Source organism: Lontra canadensis, unplaced genomic scaffold (assembly GCF_010015895.1).
Source record: "Lontra canadensis isolate GAN:19392208 unplaced genomic scaffold, GSC_riverotter_1.0 scaffold70, whole genome shotgun sequence".
Classification (NCBI taxonomy): Eukaryota; Metazoa; Chordata; class Mammalia; order Carnivora; family Mustelidae; genus Lontra; species Lontra canadensis.
In genome coordinates this window covers 6,834,306-6,857,710 of record NW_022631064.1, presented here as the reverse complement: position 1 = coordinate 6,857,710, position 23,405 = coordinate 6,834,306, and the positions used below count along the sequence as shown (strand labels likewise).

The 23,405-nt window shown below is 40.6% G+C and overlaps 1 pseudogene; it reads right to left on the bottom strand.

Moving 5' to 3' along the window:
- Positions 1-20,403: 20,403 nt before the first annotated feature.
- LOC116881028 lies at positions 20,404-21,089 on the bottom strand (annotated as a pseudogene).
- Between the last annotated feature and the right edge of the window lie 2,316 nt (positions 21,090-23,405).

The window sequence follows — 23,405 nt, the reverse complement described above, 5'->3', positions numbered from 1 at the left end:
ATACGGCACTCACCAAATAACCTGCTGAAAGAAGGAATCGACTGCATCTGCGCATCTACAGACAAAAGAACGTGGAGGACCTAAGAGTAGGCAATCACTGGCATCTAGGTGTGCTAAAAATAAAGAAAGGAGATTAATCAGAAAGAAGGTATGCATTGCCAAGAAGGGAGAAATGAAGTTGGAACCCTGAAGAGCATGAACATTTTAAAATATAATGCAATATGTAAGAGTTATTTTAGGGATAAAAATCAATGAGAAATAAATCCCTTGAGGGTACAAAGAAGTGTGGAATAAGGAAGGAAGGAAGGAAGGAAGGAAGGAAGGAAGGAAGGAAGGAAGGAAGGACAGACTGATCCTTCATGCTTGATCACTCTAAGTACCATATTCATAACGCACCCACTACAGCCAACACTCTAGGCAAGGTTATTTCTGATACTGATACCAAATAAAGCTTAATTTGACATCATTTTGGTTCCTAGACCAATGTGAAAACAGAGTACTTATGGAGGATAACCTTGATAAGGTGAAATCAAAAACAGAGAGATCAAAATACCTTTTTTTTTTTTTTTAATAAACTCCACACACAATGTGGGGCTCAAACTCACAACCGTGAGATCAAGTGTCATGTGCTATACCACTAAGCTAGCCAGGTGTCCTGAAATCTAAATATCTTAGCTAGACAACAAACAATTATCTATAAAGTAAATTAAAAATAACTGCATAATCAAAACCAAGATGAAATAAAGTCTACACATAGGGAGAAGAATATATCTAAAAATATATAAAATCAGCCATGATCCTCTCATTCATCTCCATACTAAACCAAAACAAATTCACCTTTGGATCTTCTGTTAATTGAATATGCATACACTCAAGAAGAAAATAAAATTTGTTCACAATTATAAAAGCAATGTTTTACATAATCTGTACTAAAGAACTGCGAGAGAGAACCTTGTACTCCTCTGACCGCCAAGAGATGTCACTGTCTAAATCATCAGATAAGCTTGTCAGTGATAGTCTATGTTCCTGAGAATACACAGAGGAAAGTAAGCAAAACAGATGACAATTTACATCTTGCTGGCAAGATTCCAAGTAGTATAGACAAGGGGAAATTATATAAAGGAATCCAAATTCTTATGAACCTATCGAAACATGAACCTTAGCCATATAAGATAAATAAACACAGACCAATTCAATTCCCTAATTACTAATTCACAGATAACTGTAATAGGCTACACTACCTAGTTACCACATTAATTCCATAGGACTCACTAGGGCCATCTCTGACAACTGGCATTTTCTCTCTGAAAACATTTTAAGAGGTCTTATTTTCTTTCAATAAACATGACTATTTGCTTCTTAATTAACTCTTCTACAACTTAACTACATTCACTAACTGTATTTTACCATGGTAATCAAAGGACTAACTGTTAATACTAAGATTATAGACCAACTTTTACTTTTGTAATAATCCAGAGACCGCATGCCTTAACTGATGTTGTTTGGGTTGGTTTTTGCTCTTTTTTGTTTTTGCCACTTAATTTCAATTAAGTCATTAGAAAGTAGAGACAATCATCTAAGTGTTTGGCCCAAAATATGAGTGAAGCCCACAAAAACGTGTTTTCACAATATGATGATCATCTTTTCTCTAATTCTTTTTATGTGTGACCATCTTAGATGGTCATCTTGTGATACTGAATGGCAATTATTTGGATACTGAATGGCAATTATTTGGATAATTCAGGCATCAAATTACAACTTAATTATCATATTTACTATATGATTATCACATAAATTTGTCTCAAGAAGTGACATATAAATCTATCAAAAACTATAAAAAATATACAAGTAAGAGAATTAGCCAAGCAGTCTTAAATCTTTGAGCTCAATACTGACTTCACAAGGTAGGATACAAAAATTTACAGAAAGCCTCACACTCAGATGACCATTTTTTTGTTTGGTTGGTTGGTTGGTTTGGTTTTTACATAATCTTCTGACATCTTTAAAGATTAGGAAGCTTTAAATCTCTACTTCACATTTTTTAGTTTTTTAAAAATTATATATGATTAACATATTTTAAAAATTCAAGTAACCCTTACATAAGGTTGAACACCAAAGTCGAAACCAAGTTGAAACCGAGAACAAATACAAGACAATGGCCAAAATGCAAGAAAATTCTAAACTACTGGAAAAAAAAAAAGCAAAAAACAAACAAAAACCTCTGAATGGTATATCCATTCAGTACAGTGAATTAGCACTCAGAAATAAATAGTATTAAACTATGAATAGAAACAACATAGATGAGTCCCAAAATATAGAGTAAAAGAAGTCAGATAAAATGAGAGAATTATCCTGTATGATTTCATTTATTCAAAAGTCTAGAGAACACCAATTAGTCTGTCCTGACAGAAAGATCAGTGGTTCCTTGGAGACAGGAGATGGGTAGGTAGGGGAGACAGGAAAGTATCATAAATGGTCATTAGGAAACTTTTAAGGGTGATGAAAATGTTTACTATCTTGATTATGGGGATGGTTACAACTAGGTCAAAATTCAACAAACTGTGTACTTTCAATATATGCAGTTAATCGTATGTCAATTATAAATTACACATCAATAAAATAAATGATCCCTCTCCCCTTCCTGAGAAACGGGTGGGGTCTGAAAGTCCTTAGTTTAACACCTAAAAGATGTTCACTGAACTTCACAGAGCAGGCCAGGGATCAATAATTCTGGCCTCTGGGCTGTTGCTTCTTTGGTTTTCCTACCACAGCCATAAAACATCTAAAAATACCTTGTGATTTAGCCTAATACAATGTATACAGTCAGCAGATTCTATCAGAACAAAAAGGCATTCTCATGTTGTGTTTTTCTGAAAGGTAATAGAGTGACTATGTTTACTACTTCCAGGAAAGACACCAATGTGGTGGGAAAGGGGGTGGGGCACACAAAACCACTGAGTCCTACAGTTGCGGCTCCTCCAGTCCTACAGTAGGAAGGAAATAAATGCTGCCCAGAGGCAGACTTCATGCCTGACTTATTAAAACGAAATATCCTTGGAAGAATGGGGATAGTGAAGAAGGGGAACACCTAACCTAGAGCTTCAGGAACTTTAGACAGCAACAACAAACTTAGAGAAATAGGACCAGTGAAGGGGGCCTAGTAAAGTTAAGGGAAGCTGGACACCTTGTCAAGATCAGGGAGGATCCTTTTAAACTACAGAATAACCTTTAATCTTTCAGATTCTGTCATCACAGTTTTGTTAGGTCTGCGATGTCTTAAGAGCACAGAATGAGAGATTCCCATGACCATTTCCTGCATCCAGTTCCCCAAAGCAAGGCATGATAGGGGCCACCCAATTACATAATGTGAAGTTATTCCAAAATTAACTGTAGGGCTATGTAACATTAACTTTCAAGCAGAGATCAAGATTAAATAATTGATTCTCCACTGGCGTCCTGGGTGCCACGTTATAGTTAGCCATATTACATCTCCTCAGAAGAGTCAACAGACACTGGTTCACAGAGATGGTATCTACATATGGATGTTTAATAATCTCAGATCATATTGTCTTCACTGAGAAAAAGAGCAATCAGTGAAATCTACTGATCCATGGTGCTATTTATTCATATATATTATGGGGGGGACGATATATGGGTGAGTGACTCAAAAGCATGTTTTTTTTGCTTCTTTGCACTTGCCCACCTCTTCCATATTAAAAAAAAAAAGTGTTACTTTTATTAATGAATAAGTTACTAAGGAAATAACTATCTTATGTATTTTATTTACTATGTAGTTTTAAAATATAAATAATGGTAAAGTATCCCAAAACATACTCAAATTATCAACACTAAATTATCAACACACCTAAATAGGTTTTTCCTAATTTTTTGTAGCTAATGTCTGTTTTTCTTCTAAGAGTTTCCTTTTTCACTTTCCCCTCATGCATTTATTTATAGCACCTTAGAGCTGAAGGTAGAATTCTTTACAAGAAAATAACAATGGATATTATTTTCTAAGACATAAATAAAACTAAAAGAAGAATAAAAATCAGAATTCCCTACACTCAACAAATTTAACCACCACAAACAAGAAGAAAATAAGCAAAAATTTAAGTTTCAATTTATTTTTTTTTAACTCAGCAGGCCAAAGTTGGAAAAACTGCATAAACATTTATCTAACTCATCTAATCTCAACACCTAAAGAAGTTTTTGTTATAGATACAATATAAATTATTTATTTAACCTTAATTTTTTCTAAAAAGAAGAAATTTCTGGGGAAAAAATGATTACGTGAACTACTTGCCCACAAAACATGTGAAGTATATACAGTTTTCTGGTCAATGTAATTTAAAGAATAGCTTTGCTGTTTTTAATCAGATTCCAGATGTGTCACAAAGTGTTTACAAACATTAACATTTCCTCTTCGCCAAATTTAATGTTTTACTGAATTTTTAAATAGAGGAAATAGCTTTAAAAATTAATGCGTTTATGAAACACTTAAAAAGGAAAACTAACATAATGCTCTGTCCATAAAAAGCAAGGTCCAGTTTCTCAGTGAAAACCAGGAAAGGAAACAGGCTTCAGGCCAAAGATAAAGAATCTTTTTCCTCAAACAGCAGTTTCTCTTTCTTCCCAAACATCAAATTACCACAATAATGCTTGGACTAACACAAAAGCCTCCTACATGACCTCCCTCCCTTACCCCACACCAGTCCATGCTTCAAGGTCTCTACCTAGGTCTTTAAGAACCTTGTTATGGGCTGAATTGTGTCCTCCTTCTTACCTCCCCAAAATATATAGGTTAAAGTCCTAACCCCTGTACCTGTATTTGGAGACAGGGTCTTTAAAGAGATAATTAGAGTTAAATGAGGTCACTGGGACTCCCATAGTCCAATAGAACTGGGAGAAGAGGGAGAAGATGGCCATCTACAAATTGCCAGCAAGCAATTCTATATTGATCTCTAACTTCTTTGAAATGGTATAACTTCTACTATGTGTAAGACTTTCTTATTCTTTCCTTCATGTGATTATCTTTTTTTCAACCAACACAGTAAGCTTCTAGGGCAATATCATGTTCTCCCTAGTGCTTAAACCAATGCAACATATCTCCAATCCATCTATTATTATCTACTAAATAAACAACTACCTCAGATCTTCTCAGAAAATATTTCATAGGAAGGCAATAGATTATTTAAGTAGAAGTAGTTCTTCATCTCCTTATTTGCCCACACGGAACCCCACTATAATTATTTAATCATAGTATATCAACTTTACCATACTAACCATCACTTCCCAACTGTGTTTATATAGATGCCCTCTTACAAATGACACTATTTCACAAGAGAAAATAATACCTTTCTTGTTATAAATATGGGGTTGGTAATATACATAACAATGTAACTATATCAAACGATTTCCTACTTTAGGCCAAGTGTATTTTAAAATCACATACAACTGCTTGGGAAATATAATAATGATAAAATATATCATCATTCATATGTACCATCAAGCAGTCCTGAATTCCATAGGAAGTTTTCTGCTTCTTTACTTCCAAGTATAGAATTTTCTCTGGAAGATATGTTGTTTGCTCCAGCATATGGGGACATTCCCAATCCAATATATCAACTTTACTTCAAGACATTTTATGAAATTCACAAAGTACTTTGTACGTATCACTAATAAACAAAATGGAGCCAACCTGCAATCCAACCTAAGGGAGTCAAGTCTATGATGTCAGACTTGGGAAGTAATCCGAAGAAAAGAAAGCATCTGCCTTTAACTCACGGCAGTTATCTTCCAGGCAATTCATTGTTGCATGCCAGCTTCTAAGTCCCTTAATCTTAATTCTAGGCACTGGGTCCACTTCGTTTGCAAAGCAGAGAGCTTCCACCCCATAGCAGCTAAAGGCTAAAAGCTTGCATCAAAGCAAAATTACATTTCAAGGATTTCCACAAATCTGAGCACCCCCCATTTGCAGAGATAGAGTTAACTCTGGGGACAGCCTTCATTCTTTCATGATATATGTGCATTTAAAAGGTATCTGAAATGCAAAGAAGTCTTTAAGGATCAAGCAGGACAATGTATATGTGATAGAAATTTGGAGCACACAAAAACTGACATCTTGCTCTGCCTAAGTCACAAGCAACAGGCTTAGGCGATAAAAGGAGTGGGATAAAGTGAGAAAGAAAACCAGAAATGAGAAGGGAAATGAAAAGAAGACATACCAATGGGAGCTAAAGAAAGAAAAGGAACATATCCTAGAGGCATGTATACATATGATCAATCTCAATAATATTTGAGAATAAACTTCATTTTTTTGTTTTAGCAAAGATTTAGGAAGAGGAGTGGTTAAGAGTCAAGCTCCCTCACAAACTAACTTTGCCTCAAGCAGTAACTTCCCTGCAAAAAGGAATCCATGACATCCCCTAACCCCAGCTGCTCTTTACCTAAATAAATAAAACCATAATTCTCAAAGCTACTCGGGTAACAGGGCAGCAAGAAGTCACTAGAACTCACTGCAGAATACCCTAAAATTTGGCCATCTATATTAAATTTAATTAAACATGTAATTTTTGCCAATCAGAAAACCCACTTAATCCTAGATTCTGACAAAGAAAAATACCAAAGGTTAAGAAATCTTTTTGAGAGTGAAACTTATAAATGAGAAAATCCAATACATTAACTTAACTTGTCTACCTATTGGGGAAAAGTCAGCCAGTTCAGGGACACCAGAAACAGAGAGTGAAAGGCAATGAAATTAAACAAAGCACCCATCACAGGAGGGGACATTTAACCAAAAAAAAAAAATTTTTTTAAAGGATGTTATTTATTTGACAGAGAGAGAAAAGGGGAGGAAGAGAGAGACCGCGCACAAGTATGCAGAGGCGCAGGGAGAGGGAAAAAGAAGCAAGCTCCCTCTGAGCAGAGGGTCCAACCCCAGGCTGGATTCCACTACCCTGGGATCAAAACCGGAGCAGAAAGGAGACGCTTAAAGTGACTGATCCACCCAGGCTCAGGCATCCTAAGCAATACTTTCAAAGCGTGCTCTAGGTTTGCAAGTTTTTCTGTAAAGAGTAAGAGTAACATTCCATACTTTGACGCTATACATTCATGTCTCAACTATGCAACCACTCAACTCTTCGACTGTTATTGTGGAATCAAACAAAGACAGTAAGAATCTGCCATACACAATAGGAATGAGTGTGGCTGTGTGCCAATAAAACTTTACTTATGCACACAGATTTTGATTTTCATATAATTTTCACATGCCATGATATATTCTTTTGACCTTTTTCACTATAAAAGTGCACAAACCACTTCTAACTCCTACAGTTTAAGGGAAAAACAGGTTGCTTCTGGCCAATCTGGCCAATGGCCTTCAAGTTCAGAGACCTCCCCTTTCAAAGACCTTAAATGAACTGAGCAAGGACAGATAGACCCGCCCACTTGTAAAATAGCTCATTAGCTAGTAAGAAATCTGGGCATCCCAGACAAGATTATCTCCACCACCCTCTCAACCCTCTCATCCCCTCCTTCAGGCAAGGGCACAGGTGCATCCATCCAGAACTTTACATTGTATAAGAAGCTCAGACCTAGGAAACTGAAGTTTTGTTGTTGTTTTCTTTTTACCTAAATGCTACCAGGTGCTAAAGTGTATATTAGATACGGTTGATTGAACCCTTTAAAAAAGTTCATTGTAATCACATATACCCAAAGTCAGCCTGTAAAAACCCCCAAGCCCCAAACCATCACCTCCTTAGTTTTTCAGTCGTGTTTTTTTTTTTTAATTCTGTTAAAGGTAATCTAAATGAGGAATGTCTACAGAAACACAAAAGGGATGTTTAGAGTACAGCTGTCCACCAAAGCTGGGCGACAGCGTCTAGACACTTTTCAGATTCTTCCCCTCTGGACATCAAACGAACATGGTGAGTATTCTTTCTAGGCTGAAGTCATGGTCCTTTTATCTGATGCTACCTAAGAAACACTAGCTGCCACCCGCACCCGCACCAGCACCCTCCCCACACGCAGCGCCCACGCTCGGGTTCTTCGCCAGCTGAGCAAGCTCTGCAAGCCCCACCCGCAGAGACCGATGGAGACGTCCCGCCGCCCCCGACTCGCCCCTGGCCACTGTGCAGCGGCAGCCACCCGTCCCCCCACCCCCAACCCCCGGCTGTCGCCCGGCCCCTCCTACGTTAGGCAGTCCCAGCTTGAATTTCCATGTGATCTGCGGTAAAGAACAGCCCGGCCTTTGTGCCTCTGCAAAGAACGCAAGCAAAAATTTACACCATCACCACCCGGACACACACACACAACTCCCAAGACACAAAGCGTCTCCCGAACAGCGCTTCCAGAGGAACATCCGGCATCCTCCGGCTGCGAATCGCAGACAAAGACGCCCCATTGGCGCGGGGTAGTTGAAGAGGGTGGCTAGAGCCCACTGCTCCCACCATGGGGGACAGCGGATGAAAGGGCACAGGCGCCGCAGGGGATGGGGGGCGGGTACCAATTAGCGGCGCGCTGGGGGTCCGGCAGACGAGGCTAGAGACGCCAGTCGGGGAGGCTTTCTCCCCCGACCTAAGCGGCCGACACAGCGTAACCGTGGAGGGGGCGTCCGGCCCCGGGCGCGGCCACCCGAGCGGCGAGCAACAGGCTCCCGAGTCCCGGAACGCCTGGCCTCGCGCCAGGCCCGCGGTTCCTCTCCCAAGCACCATCCCAGGGCCCCTCCGGGTGAAGAGAAAGAAAAAAACAACTTTTAAACCCTTTAGAGTAAGCAAGGGCAAAGGGGCGGAGGGTGGGGGTTGAAAGGACTGGGACTAGCGCTCCGGGGCCATGCAAGTAGCATGGAAACTTCCAGATTCCATCCTTTCAAAGAGCCGGAGGAGCAGCGGCTTCCCGGTACCGCCCGGCCGCGCGGGGTGGGGCGAACGCACCCCGCCCGCCCGCCTGCCCCGCGCGCCGAGCCCCCAGCGTCCGCGCACCTTCCCGGCCGGCGCGCGCTCAGAGTGCGGGGGCGCGCTCCGGCCTCCAGGGCCCGGGCCTCGGCGCCGCTTACCCGGCTAGCGGCGGCCGCCCCGGGCGGGAGCGCAGAGTGGGAGGAGGGCTGGGGAGCCGGGGTCGCCGGGGACTCGGAAGCCTCGCCTCGCTCCCGCTCGCCCTCTTCTCTGCTGAAGTAACGGCCCGGCGAGGAGCTTCGGGATAAACGCGCACACTCACGCACGACCAAGAAACTTAATCCCTCCCGGCCGGCGGCGGCCCGACGCCAGCCTCGCGCTCCGCTGCGCCCCCTCCCCCAGCGCCCGCCGCACTTGCGCCGACCGGGGCTGCCAACGAGGAGGTGGCGGCGGCGGGGCCGGGGCTGCCGGGGCTGCCGGGGCTGCGTGACGCCTGCGGCCGGCGGGGCGGCGGGCGCGCCTCGGCCAATCAGGGGGCGCGGCCCAGCCGGCGGGTCCTGAGTTTTAAACTAGCTCGGAGGTCGCTGGGCCTGGGGTGCGGGCCTTGGGTCCTGTGAGGTTGCCTGGGGGAATACCGGGCGCCCCGTTAAATGGGAAAGTCCAATAACAAGGAATAATTATTTTGGCCAACTATGGGCCGTGCAGTTTGGGACATACTTATGCTGAAGAATTGCTCATTGTTTATCTGAAATTCGAATTTAACCTGGGCGGGGGGGCTGTATTTTTCCTTTCTAAATCTGGCAACCTGTGGGAACTGGTAGCTTCTATTTCTAGTTTTGAGGACTTCCCCCCCCCCCATTATGTGGACTGCCTTGTAGATACCTTCTGTACTGGTAGCTTATTTAAGTGGTATGGGATGGTGATGAGAAGCATCAACTTTAATGAGGGGGCATGAGGAGTAATCTCACATTAGTAATCTCACATTCTAAGTAACTTTTAGAACGTTAGTGTGCTTAGACATAGCCGATTAGAAGACGGAAACAATAAACATGAAAGAAGGGTTAAAAATTGCATGGTGCCAGAGAAATATATTCATTTCTGTTCTGTGCCATTTAAAGTTGTGTTTCTGATACCTTCAGTTCCTGAGTCCATCTTTTTCTACGGAAGAAAATAGCTTCCTCTCGCAATACATACATTTAATATTAGAGTATATACATCAAAGGATACTCGGAAGTCCAACTTAAAATATTTAAAAGAATTTCTTTTACTATCGTGAATTAAAAGTTCTGATTTCTTTGTCAGACTTGTAAAATTTTTTGTCTACTAAAAAAAGTGTATTTCTCCAATATTCACCAAATATTTCAGGGAAAATACAATTTTTTAAAACATACAAGGCTCCAGAGGGAAGCTAATTCGAGCTGTTAAATGGACATTTTCAGAAAGCTTCAAAATAGATCAGTTGCCTGCAAATGACTGGGAGTAAAATGAGCTACAGTGCCCTGGTTGGAGAGAGTGTCCTCAGCCCAAGACCCATTGTGCTTTCTCAAACACAGGCATCCGTGTAATTTTGCCTACTGGGGAAATAAAAGCACTGACTAGACTTCTTTAGCATCTGGGGATATTCATCTCCTCTGGGTATTTTGAAAATGAAAGTGAAGTTAGGATAAGGGGAAAACTCATCCCTTGTATCTTCAACACGTCTCTGTCTTGTGTAACCTTTCAATCAGCACTCGCAGATCTCCCTATTGAGAGAGAAAGAGATAGAGGAAGGCAGGGAGGCAATAACTTTACTCCCCAGTCCATCTCTCCCCAGTTACATTTTCTTCTCTTTCCTTCGTAGTTAAATTTCTTGATATCGCCACCTGTATCCGGCTTCCTGCCCCCGTCATTGCACAGAAAGGATTTTGCTAGGCACCAATGATCTCCCCCTTAACTAAATCCAGGGGATATGTTTCTCTCCATATATTCTCTGACCTCTCCAGATGCATTCATACTATTGAACACTCTATTGAAGTGTTGCCCCCCCACACCCCATAATTCCATACAATCACACTCTCAGTTTTGCTCCTTTCTCTTAGGGAGCGGCCAGTGTGTGAGATCTGAAGCTTAAAACAAATTGGGGCTCTGCTTTAAGAAAAGAAAAAGAGATATTTCTTTTGAAAACTTTTTGTAAATATGTGACCGTGTAAACACATTGCTAGGGCTCTTCCCAGGCAGGAGAAAGACTGAGAATCTTTTTTTTTTTTTTTTTTAAGTTGTATTTATTTAAGTAATCGCTACACCCCACCTGGGGCTCAAACTCACAACCACAGGCTTTCAAGAGCCACAGGCTTTCCAACTGAGACAGCCCCAGACAAATACTCTGAATCTTAAGGTTCACTAGCTTCAAGGCAGATCTGCCTCTGACATCAGGCCTCTCTTCAATCTCCTTTGCCAACTGGCCTCCTCTCAGCTTTAAATGCTAGAGTTTCTTGAGTAAGGTCCATGGTAGGGCCGTTCACTGAGACACAGAACTGTGAAAGATGAGCACCATTGAGCAGAAATATCATGGTTCCATTTTGGATAATTTAGGTTTGAGTCAGGCAAGCAAGGAAGTCAAATAAGCACTCAGATATATAGAGAAATCTAGGTTGAAGACAGAATTGATGTGGTTTCAGTGGAGTGAGGTCCTGAGCAGACAGCCAAGAATTTTGAGACGTCACTGGTGCAAAATGGTGGCTTATTAAAAGCACCAGGACTGAACCTGTGGGCAGAAAGACCTACTGCTCTGGGGTTGTGAAGGGGTGGCTGATTGGAGGAGTAAGGAAAAGGGAGGTTTCAAAAGAACTTTCTCTCTCTTTTTTTTTTTTTTTTTTAAGATTTTATTTCTTTGAAGAGAGAGAGAGAGATCACAAGTAGGCAGAGCAGTAGGCAGAGAGAGAGGAGGAAGCAGACTCCCCACTGAGCAGAGAGTCTGATGCGGGGCTCGATTCCAGGACCCTGAGACCCGGACCAGAGCTGAAGGCAAAGACTTAACCCACTGAGCCACCCAGCTGCCCCTCAAAAGAACTTTCATATGCTAAAGATACCTACTAGATACCACAGGCCTTGCCATTGTCAAATTAAGTTTGTGTTTACCCTCTAGCAAGGCATTAACATTAAGATGGCTGGGAGATTCCTTGAAGAATGTCACATGTGTCCCACCCAGGAGTGGGGGTGGGGAAGGTTGCATGCAGGGTGTCTGCTTACGCTTTGTCTTCAGCCAGCCTCCTACTCCCCCATCAGAATTTTAGGAATCTTTGCCCAATCCATGATTAGCAGGAGGGGAAAATCAACATACATAAGCAGGGCCAGTAACTGAGATTACTCCGTGATTTCCACAGATTAGTATAAAAACATTATACTACATTCTCATTTTATCCTATGCTATGGCTTCACAGTATTTATCCTACCTTATAATTAGATATTTAGTTTTATAATGACTTATGCAGTGGCTCTCTGCCCCTCTTAGACCTCAAACTCCAGGAGAGCAGGGACCAAGACAGTCTCATCCTCAGGGCCTAGCAAAAGTTTTCATAGCTAATTAGTCTTCAAATGAAATGGGATAAATATATGACTGCAAGAAGGAACAGTTCACCAATAGAACGTTTGTGTTCTTGCCATAGACTCATGTCAAAGCATCCCATTTTGAGAGGATTCTCTTGTTGCTTAGAAATTCCAAAGGATTCCTCCTTGAATAGCAAAGCATTTCCTTTTGTCATCTTCCAGATCTGGTCATTCTCAATTGCAAAGGAAGGAAGTGCGTGAAATGCTAGCTGGTAGGAGAACACAGAAGAACAATCCATAACTGGGTACTACAGTTCTGAGGGTCTTAAAAGGTAAAATGACGTCTGTTCCATTGAATTACAGGGGAAAAACCTGTAAGACTGAATGAGAGGAAAGTCTAAGGAATTTGAGTCTCTGATTTAATAGAATATATAAATGAGATTAAAACAAAGGATTCTACCTTGTTTAAAAAGACACTATAGCTCAGATCTCATTGAGCAAAGCAAATCCTACATGCCCACTTTATTTTTTTTAAGATTTTATTTATTTATTTATTTATTTGACAGAGAGAAAGAGCACAAGCAAGGGGAGCAGCAGGCAAAGGGAGAAGCAGGCTCCCCCTGGGCAGGGAGCCCAAGGCTCTGCTCCATGCAGGGCTCCAGGCAGGGCTTGATGTGGGGCTTATCTCAGGACCCTGGGATCATGACCTGAGCCAAGGCAGAGGCTTAACTGACTGAGCCATCCAGGTGCGCCCTACATGCCCACTTTAAACAATAGTGTATCAATGGACAAAAAGGCATCTTGTTTAGGTTAATTCTTTCACAAAATTATCTAGCACTTGGGGATGATTTCACCTCGGTGCTTCCCCTTTTGAAGTTAACCCTTATACGTTATTGCTCTATTCTCTTCCTCATGTTCTAAGCCAGAGGGCCCAAGCTTTTCTAGAAGTAACGAGACAGTATGGTGTATTCCTCTGGTTTAAAAAAAAAAAAAAAAAAATTCAAGAGGTTTAAGTAAAATCTTACAAAGAAAGCTAAAATGGAAAGATAAAATAGAGCTGATCTTTTCTATGGGCTGGGTTGAAACTCACTCCAAAACCACAGATTAAGAATTCTTTCTGTTTCATGTTGGTCATGGTCTCTGGGATCTGAAGATGAAGGAATTAGCAACATTGTGTGTACTCCAGCTGTATCTTCAGTGAGGCATTCTCTACCGAAATTTGTTTTTCTCAATTCTGAATAACGTTCAGATCATGTTTATAAGGAAAAAGATTTGGGGGACTTCCAGGATTGGTTTAAACTATTTTGTGTTATAATTCAACAAGTATAAACATAAATACATAATATTATTTTCCATTTGTTGTTCCTCTGTAACTCTAAAACTGGTGAAAGGCCCAAGTACTCTGCTCAAAATCTTTAATGGCTGCTAGAAAGATAGATCGTGGAAATTCAGTTTTTGATACATGAGGATACAGAGGCAGGACTCTTAGTTGCCTTTGAAGCACACAATCTCTGTTCTACCTTCCTAACAGTGGAGAGCCTAGGTGTGGAAGGGGGCAGCCCCATACTGGTAGGTGCACCAGCAAGGCTCCAGGGTCAAAGCTTCATATAAACCGAATCCTTTCCCAAGGACTAAGTGATGCTGGGGGAATTCTAATTGTGGGACAATGGACTATTTCCAGACCTTAAGTAGATCCGATTCTTGTTAATGTTTCATTTAAGTGTCATGTAGGTAGCATGCTTGCCTCTTCCCCTGCCTAAGGGTTATCAGCCATATAACAAATACCCATTTCTAATTTATTACAGTTTGCAGAACGATTTTTACCATCTGTCTACTGGCTGACCGATTTTATAGTTTCAACTGGCCTCTAGTTTCTCAGATAAAAGAGAATACTTTTTTTTCCCAGTCTGTTTACTGTTAGAAAAAAATAGACCATTTTAAACAATCTTTTAACTTTTTTCACCATTGAAAACAGACAAGATTGAAAGAAGAGAATATGAAGAAGAAATAAAGAATGTTAGGATAATGAATATATATGTGTCTAGGAGAGAAAGCCATTAGGAGGAGGGAATGGCTAAGAAAGAATCCCAGGCATGAGAAAAACGCAAAATTATGTCTATTTTGAGAACATGTAGAATAATCTGTCTCTCTTCATGTAACAACTGTTTATAGAAGAATGAGTCAGTGAAACCTACAATGTGTCCAATTGGATCTCATCTCTCTAAGGAAGAAAGGAAGGTCATTGGGAGGTCATGACCATCTGACCTTGAGTTAATTTGCTCTTATACCCACAGAATTCTGGTGCAGTGAGGAAATCCTGGGTAAAAACTTAGGGACTAAGTTATTTTTTGGGTGGAATCCATCCAAACCCTGTTCCAGAATCTCTGACTCGAGTTCATGTAAGCTAGAATGACATTTTGGAATCTCTTTCCTACAGAATATGACACGTAAGTCAGTTGTCCAAATAAAAGTCAAGAAAAATAACCAATTAACAATAATGAGAAAATTTCTTCAAGGTGTCTCTATGTTCTATAAGAATAGAGAAAATAAACTGAATTTTTGAGATGACCATTGTGTTGTTGGATCACATTTTACCTGAAGCCCACCCCATCTCTTGAATTTCCAGTTAGATGAGCTAATAAATCGCCTTTAGTTCTTAAACTAATTTGAATTAGGTTTTCTGCTATTTGCAACTAAATCATTTAAACTGATGAAATGTATATATTCAGCCATTCACGGTGAGCTAGACAGGTACTTTCAGGTGTCAAGGAACACAGTGAAATTACCTCACTTGGAGGGAAACAGTTTGTTAAAGAATAGCTAGGATTATTGGGAAGATGAGAGTCTCCATAGGTGAGACAGATGGAGAAGTGTGACATCTCTCTGGATATACCACAAGCACACACAGAGAGAAACGGAAGGTTGATTCAGAGGATGCAGATCTCAAGACCAGGGTTTCTTAAAGATTTTACACTTTTATCATAATGATGATTCAGCAAAGCCCTGTTTCTATTTACCTTGTTTTCCTTCTGTCTCTAACAATAATTGTTTAAATTGGTCCCTAGGGAATCTGGTGATCCTTCATATTCTGGTTTATTTAACAAACGAGGCAGTGAACAGCTCTGTGTTCTATACACAGAGGAAGGTTAGTTAATTTACGGGCTTCACTTTTAAGGGAGCAGCATTATATTCAGGAGCCCCTAAATTCCAGAAAAAGAAGTCTTTGCTCAGAACCATTGAATGTATTTAAAGAGGGTATTTTTAGGGTGTTTGAGAAATAGACTCCTAGTCACCAGGAGTTCTGTATGGAAGTTGCCTGTGTGTATGCGTGTGTGTGTGTCTGTCTGTCTGTCTGTCTGTCTATATGTGTGTGTATGGTAGTGGTCATGGTGGTGATATCAGGTTGTTTTAATCCCCGTGTTTTGTACCTGAAATTTTGTTTTAACTTTCCCTTATACCTGATATTTCAAAGTTCCCAGCTTCCCTTCAGTTTTTGTAAGTGGTTTAGTCCCCTCCACTGTTGTAATATTTTAGGCCCTAAGGCAGTGCTCCTTGGACTACCTGTGAAGAGTCAGGTTTTTTGGTTTTTGCTTTTAATTTCCAAAGTATCACTGATCAAGGCACTTAAAATTAATTACTAATGATTATATGCCTGAATGTTGGGTCAGTGTTATTGTAATAAAGATTTAAAAAAAAAACATTGAATTTCTTTTTGGACCAGGCTGTCCACAAAGCAATTCTCCAGGACCTTGTTATTCCAACTATGGTCAATAAACCAGAGACATCTTCATCACTTTGGAGCTGGTGAGAAATGCAGAATCTCAGGCATCACCCCAGACTACTAAATCAGAATCTTTATTTTAACTTGGTGTCGAGGTGATTTATATACACGTTAAAGATCTTAGGGAATTTCTAGTCTTTCATCTGTTTTTTGTCTTCCAGGAATGTTCTGCTATATCTTTACCTAAAAAGCTTTTTTCCTCCCCTCTTTCTTCTTTTTTTTAGTGCTTTAGACTGCTGGCATCTTTCCTCACTCATGTCACTGATCAAATGTCCACCTCTGCTGGAGAAGGCTTTTTAGGCTCTCCAGAATGATTGCTGACCCCTTCATTCCACTACCACCACCCCCCCGACATACTCAGCCCAGCTAGAATGTAAGCTTAATAAAAGCAGAGATCTGTCTCATTCCCTGTCCTTTATCCAAGGCTAGCTCAGTGCCTGTTTGTGGGTACAACCACGTGCTGGCTACACTCTGCTTCCATTCACTTCATGGCTCTGCTTACTTCTGGCTCCTGTGACCTCACGTCTTGTGTTTATCACTTTCTCTGTATGTCCTTCTGAATTTGTAGCAGAGAGTCCAACCCAAACTGGCTTGTAAAATAAAAAGGATGCTGGCTTATATAACTAGAAAGTTCCCGAGTAAACTCAGTGGTCAGGTGCAGTTCCCTTACAGCTCTGGCCCTTCCTCTCCGATTCTTTCAGCTTTTCATCCAGTCTGGTGGCTGGATGTCCACCACAGTCCCAGCTCCCGCGTTCCCATGGAGTGCTCCCCAGAGACCATGCACTGCAGCTGCTCTCTTTCACAGTAAAAAAAGCTGCCCCCAAAACCTCCAGCAACATTCCTCCAACACTCCTTAGACTGAATTGGATCACATGCCCCTTCTAAATATGTATACACTTATCGAGTGGCGTAATTACAAATGATGAAATGGATAGATCTTATGGGCACCTTTCATCAAGTTTTGACGACTATATGCATCCTTATAGACACTAACCAAACCAAGGAGTGGAATATTTCCATCCTTCTGGAAAGTTGCTTTGTGTCCTTTCCAGCCAATCAGATGAGTTAACAGTCCCTTGCTGAGCCATCGTGGAGTTGGAAGCCAAAAGAACAATCAGGGACACTGAACCTGTATTTCTGTAAAATGTTGACATTTTATTCATCGTGCACATTAACTCTTAAGAAAATATCGCATTAAAATATGATTTATGCTAATTACTAGCTGTTGTTGTTTGATGTCCTCTGTCTTAAAAACCAAGTGCCACACTCACCTTACTTGCATCTCCCTAGATGCTGCCCTGCAATTAAAGGACCTCTGCTTCTGTCTCTTTGTCTCTGTCTCTTTCTTAATATGATATCTGCATGTGATCTCTCCACATGATGGTTTCAATATGGCTGAACTTTTCACATGGTAGCCAGAGACTCCCAGAGTAGGTGCCCAAGAGAAGCCAGCTCCCAGAGTAGATGCCCAAGAGAAGCCAGAGTAGGTGCCCTAGGGAAGCTGTGTTTCTTACCTGATGTATCCTTGAGAGTCACCTAGGGCAACTTCTGCTATATTTCATTCACTGTAGCAGTCACAAGGAGAGGGGACATAGACTCTGTCTCTTGGTAGGAGTGTCAAAGAATTTGCATAAGGGTATTCTGGGTGACTCCCAGTTGACTGAGTGGCTGGCTCTTGATTTTGGCTCAGGTCATGAACTCAGGATCATAGGATCAAGCCGTACCATGGGCTTTGCTTACGGATCCTCTGTCTCCTCTCCCTCTGCCCCTCCCCAGCTTGTGCTCTCTCTCTCTCTCTCTCTTAAATAAATAAATATTAAAAAAAAATCTGTGGATATATTTTTAGGCCACCATGGATCCCACTGCTTTTATAGCCATTTTTTGGACAATAGTGAAAAGCCCTTATTTTTTTACTATTAAAAACTCTTATTCCAATGAAATTTTTAAAAATTCATCTTCCTTTCAATTTCAAGTGTCTCCTCTTTGCCCCCAAGTTTAATTGGATATTGTTGGTTTCATTCACTCTCTCCTCTCCATTCACTCACTCACTGCTATTTTTGGCCCATCAAAGCTTAGAGCAAGAAGTTGGGGATAAGACGAAAAGGAACAAAATCATCCTTTTACTTGGCTGAATGTTGAAAAGATTCAGGTTTTTTTTAATCTTCAGAGTCAGATTACCAAAAGCCAACTCCCTCTTTTAGGGGGTGATTTAGTGAATTATCTGGTGACCCCCCCCCCAACTCTGGCTCCTTGGCCCTCTGTCCATTATGGGGATGATGTACATTCTTGTGACCTTGTAATACTCTCCTTCAGCTCCTGCTTTCCTGATACACCCTCACACAGCCTCTTTCTGCTAGGGTCCACTTATCCAAGCAGGCAGTTCTTTTGGGGTATTTTTTTCAAAACGGCACCAGTCTAGACTCACTACATCCAAGTTGTCTTTATGGGTTTCAGAGAAACTCAGCATCTCAGCTGCTCCAACTCTGCATATTGGTCTTGGCCTTGCCATCAAGGCAATTCTAGATAGCCTTTCATATCCAGACTTTTCTAGGAAAGAGTGAAACAGTGTTCTCTATGTTCCCCAAACTCCAGATGAGCCAGAACAAGTTTCTCTTATGATGTTCTTACCATGGTCTATTTTTTTAAGTTTAATAAACATTTATTCCTTTAGTTGAACAACCTCTACACACAAAATATATATATGGTTTAGGATCTCTTTTTGAGTGGAAAAGGAATTTAGGTCTCAAAGAGGTTTTGATCCTTTTTCTAGAAATCATTTAACTAAGCTTAAGACCCCTAAAAATATGTAAAAACTGGCTCAAGGAAACCAGCAATTAGATTTTGAAATCAAACCGTGGATTCAGTTAGCGAACTTAAAATTGGGGCAATTCCTCTCCCATAGTTCCTACACACCCAAATTCACCCTGGAAAACAAAAACCTCATCTACTGGAAGACAAAATGGACACAGAATAGTGGTATACTTAACTTCAAGGTGGGCCCAATTGATGGACCGGCAAAGATTTTGAGGGGTTTGAGTTAAGGATGAGAAAAGTGACTGGGGATAACACATGTAAGGATTAGATTGGAAAACTATAGACTTGTAATGACACCAACTACATGACTTTTCTCAATAGCCTATGGGAATGTTTAAGTGGGTTGACCCAAGATGGCTTAGGACTTGGAATGAGCAATGAGGTACTTTTAAAGCCAACCCCAAACTGCCCGGCTAGCTCAGTCGGTAGAGCATGAGACTCTTAGTAAAGCCAACCCCATTTTTTTCTCCTGAGGTGGCTAGTGGATTCATAATGGTCACAAAGACCATGGATAAAGTACTTAAGATTCTAATCAAAGCCAACTTTAATTTTTCATCCTCACACTTGAGGGCCACCAATTACCCAATTCTAGCACTAATTACTAGCTTATGTATCTTAGTCTTCTCATTTACCTAATGTTCAATTTCCATCAGTTTTCATAGAGACCATTAACTAACCACTTTGCAGGAAATTCAGGATTCTACAGATCCTATGGAGTCATGGGATACAACCAGGAGCCTCCACATTTGATGTTAATTTCAACAGTACTGTGGAGACCAAGGCAATTTTGCTTTGATTAAGCAGGATGTATTTTCCTTTTTAAGAGAACCCTTCTGTAATAGGTAGTTTTATTCAATTCTCTTAAAAAATTTGTGGGATTCTTTTTAAGTATTTTTCCAAAGCAACAGTTACACAGTTGGAATATTGGATTCAATATAAAAATGTGTTCCTGGTTAATGCAGTTTACTATGATCATGATTAAACATTAGGATAGTCTTCACATTTCCAAGCAAGATCCAGTTTAAAAATCTTCTTTCCAAACCCCTAATAACAGCCATTTGAGAGTAAACCAGAGCATTACATCACTCCAATAAGCTGTAGGTTTCATTACATGCACCAACAAATCTACATGGCTAGCTTATGCATTCCACTTTTACAGAATTTATTTTATACCTATTATACCAAACAGTTTTTAAACACGGACATATAAACTCCCTAATAAGATAAAGCAAAGACAAAAGTGTTTATCTTATTAGAAACAAGATACACCATCACTTACAGTCTTCAAACATTATTGCACTTTAACTTTCATAATTTGACAATGCATTCATGGAACAATCTGCAGACAACTAAATTTAACAGACAAATTAAAGAACACTTTAAAGCAGACACGACTGCCCTAAATTGTTTAATAGGTAAGAATTTTACAAACATTACTTTGATTAGCGGTAATGGCGGAGCTGGAGAGTATTGCGTCTTCTCCATGCCACTCGGTGAGAACCACCAACAGTATGGTGGAACTCATGACCCTTTCCAAGGCCACGGCTCTTTCGGCCTGCAGGCGTCAGCCCTAGCATCTCCCTGTACTCATGGACTGGTTTGGTGATCCACTGGGTGTCAGGATTTCTTCTGATAGCTTTATGGAATGGATCAATGAGGATAACCTCAAAGAGTTTATATGTGGAATCTTCACCAACCCAATAAGAATTCAAGACTCTTAGAGCCCCACAGTGACGTCCAGCTCGCCCTCTCCAACAGACTGAACGCTTCGTGCAAACTTTAGCTGATTAACACCATGATGGACAGGCTTGCTGTAGGTAGCACCCTTAGGAACTGGGCTTTTGCGGCCACCATGACACACACGAATCTGATACATGACATAACCTTGCCTGGCCTGGTAGCCCAGTCTGTGCGCTTTATCTGGTGGGTTGGGTGGGGAGGCTTGTGGAGCGCAGAGAGCTGGCAGTACTGCCAGCAGTGCACCCTGAGAAGAAAGCACATTACCTTGGACTGCTTCTTCCTCCATAGTTCCTGAATGTACTTGTAAGCGCCCATCTTGGCCTACCTTTGAGCTGATGGCTGCCGCCCGACAGAAAGGTCTTACCATGCTCTATTTTAATAGCTGCACCAGTAAGACCTGAGTTTTAACAGCTCAGCAAGCAGCCAGTCTGGGTGATGAAATACTTCCTCTCTATCAGTCAAATCAGACGTGGTGAGTGATTCTCTTGAAGTTCCCTTGAAGAAGCAAGATTCTGCCACTATGAGGAGTGGTAGAAAAACATAGTACGCTCTCCCAACTGTGCAGTTGTCTCCAAAGGAAGCCTCACTCTGAAGACAATGTTTGAAATCCTACTCTATTTTAATGTAGCCTGAAAGGGTGCCAGGATCCATGTTGTGTTTCTGAGTAAGCTCGTGGGCATGTGTCTATTTCTCAGTTTAGAATATGTGGAGCAAATATCCCTTAGGTCCTGAGATTTAGGACTTCATCAAAGCTTCAAGACAACAAAAAAATGTCCCAACTGGTATCACTAACATTCTGTTAATTTTTTTAACTTTTTTTTTTTTTTTAAGTTGGCTCTGCATCCAATGTGGGGCTTAAACTTACGACTCTGAGATCTAGAGTCACATGCTCTACTTGACTGAGGACTGAGCCAGCCAGGTGGCCCAACACTTCTGGATTGTATATTAAAGTAACATATAATAGTGCCTGTTCCTGGATTATGTCCCATCTGTCTCATTTCTTGCATTAATATCACATTGTTTTAATTGTTATTGCTTTGTAATAGGTTGTAATAACTGGTGGCCTCTTACTACTTTTTTCTCAAAGTTCTCATAGCTTTTCTCAACTAGTAGAAAAATTACTTAATTATATACTTCAATTTATGGAAATTAAGAACATTAGAAAATCCAGTTAATCCAAATTGAATTTGTAGTATATTTTTTCTTTTAATAAAATCTACAGTTATTTGTATTTTTTTTTTACAGGTAGCAACATTTTCAGATTTATGGAATCTGTATCTTAGAGGCAAATATATCAGAGTAATAACAGTGGTGGCATTGAGATGTGTTTCTTTCCATGACATTCCCTTTGAAAATGCAATCAGTTAGCCAGAGGCCACCTATCAACCTACTTTATGATGAGGTGTTAAGTGAGTGATCAAGTTATATAAAGTGTAGGATGCAAATTATCCATGGGCTAAATAATTCACCTTCAAAAGGTCTTATATTTTTGCAAGAGAATTACATATTTAATGAACACAGAGATTATATCTTCTTTAAAAAAGTGCATGAAATTAACAAACATGGTGTATTCCTGGTAACCTTAGTTAAGTAACCTGATTGCGAAATTGAAAAGAGAAAGATGAGAGGAGTATCGGTGGCTCAGTTGTTTAAGTATTTACCTTAAGCTCAGGTCGTGATACCAGAGCCCCAGGATCAAGCCTGGCTTTAGGCACACTGCTCAGCGGGGAATATGCTTCTCCCTCTGTCTCACCTCTGCACTTCTGCACACACCTGTGCTCTCACTCTCTTCTTCCTCTACCCAAACCCAAATAAATAAATAAAATCTTAAAAAAGAAAAAGAAAAAGGAGAAGGTGAAAAATTTGATAAGAGCACACTAACACATCAGCAATACACTTTCAGGGGAATATTTGAGTTTCTATTTTGGAGGGCTCTGCCTCATCACAATAGTATCTGAATTTTGGCTCTTTATCTCTGTGATACATGCCATGGTCGTTATGAACTAGTTCAATTTATTGAGAAGCTTGCTCTAGTATACTCAAAAAGTATGGGTTTGTTTATACGACAGCAGTTCAATTTTGAGGCTTTTCTCTTTTATCTTGTTGCAATTATATTCCAGGTTGCATAAATGATAATATGAGAAGACTGAGTCACATGAATAATATTTATTATAATATTTATTATATATAGTGTAAGATAAAATTTATCCAAACTTAAAGTTCTGAGGAAAGGAGGGGAAGTAGTGAGCCCACCATAAAGAGCTGACTACAGACATGGGGGTAGTATGTGCATCAGAACTGCTCAGAAACCCCATTGACATATCTCCTAATACCTACACACGCTATTTACAAGTACCCTCCTGTCAACACTTTCCTACACCACTAGTGTTGCAGCCGACACCACTATCAAACCAGCCTCACCATCACCTCTGCTACCCCATATCTCTATCATTAACCCTAGGACCACTCCCACAACCACAAACATCCTGCATGACCTCCTGGTTTGGAGAGTGACCATGTGTCTGGACAGAAACTGAATGGCATTCTGTGCACACACACGCACAATGTGGACTGGGCTTATGCACTTCAAAAATCAAATCCTGGAACATTTCCTTTCCCCTCTGTGAAAACAAAGAAACTAGTGAAACTGGCTA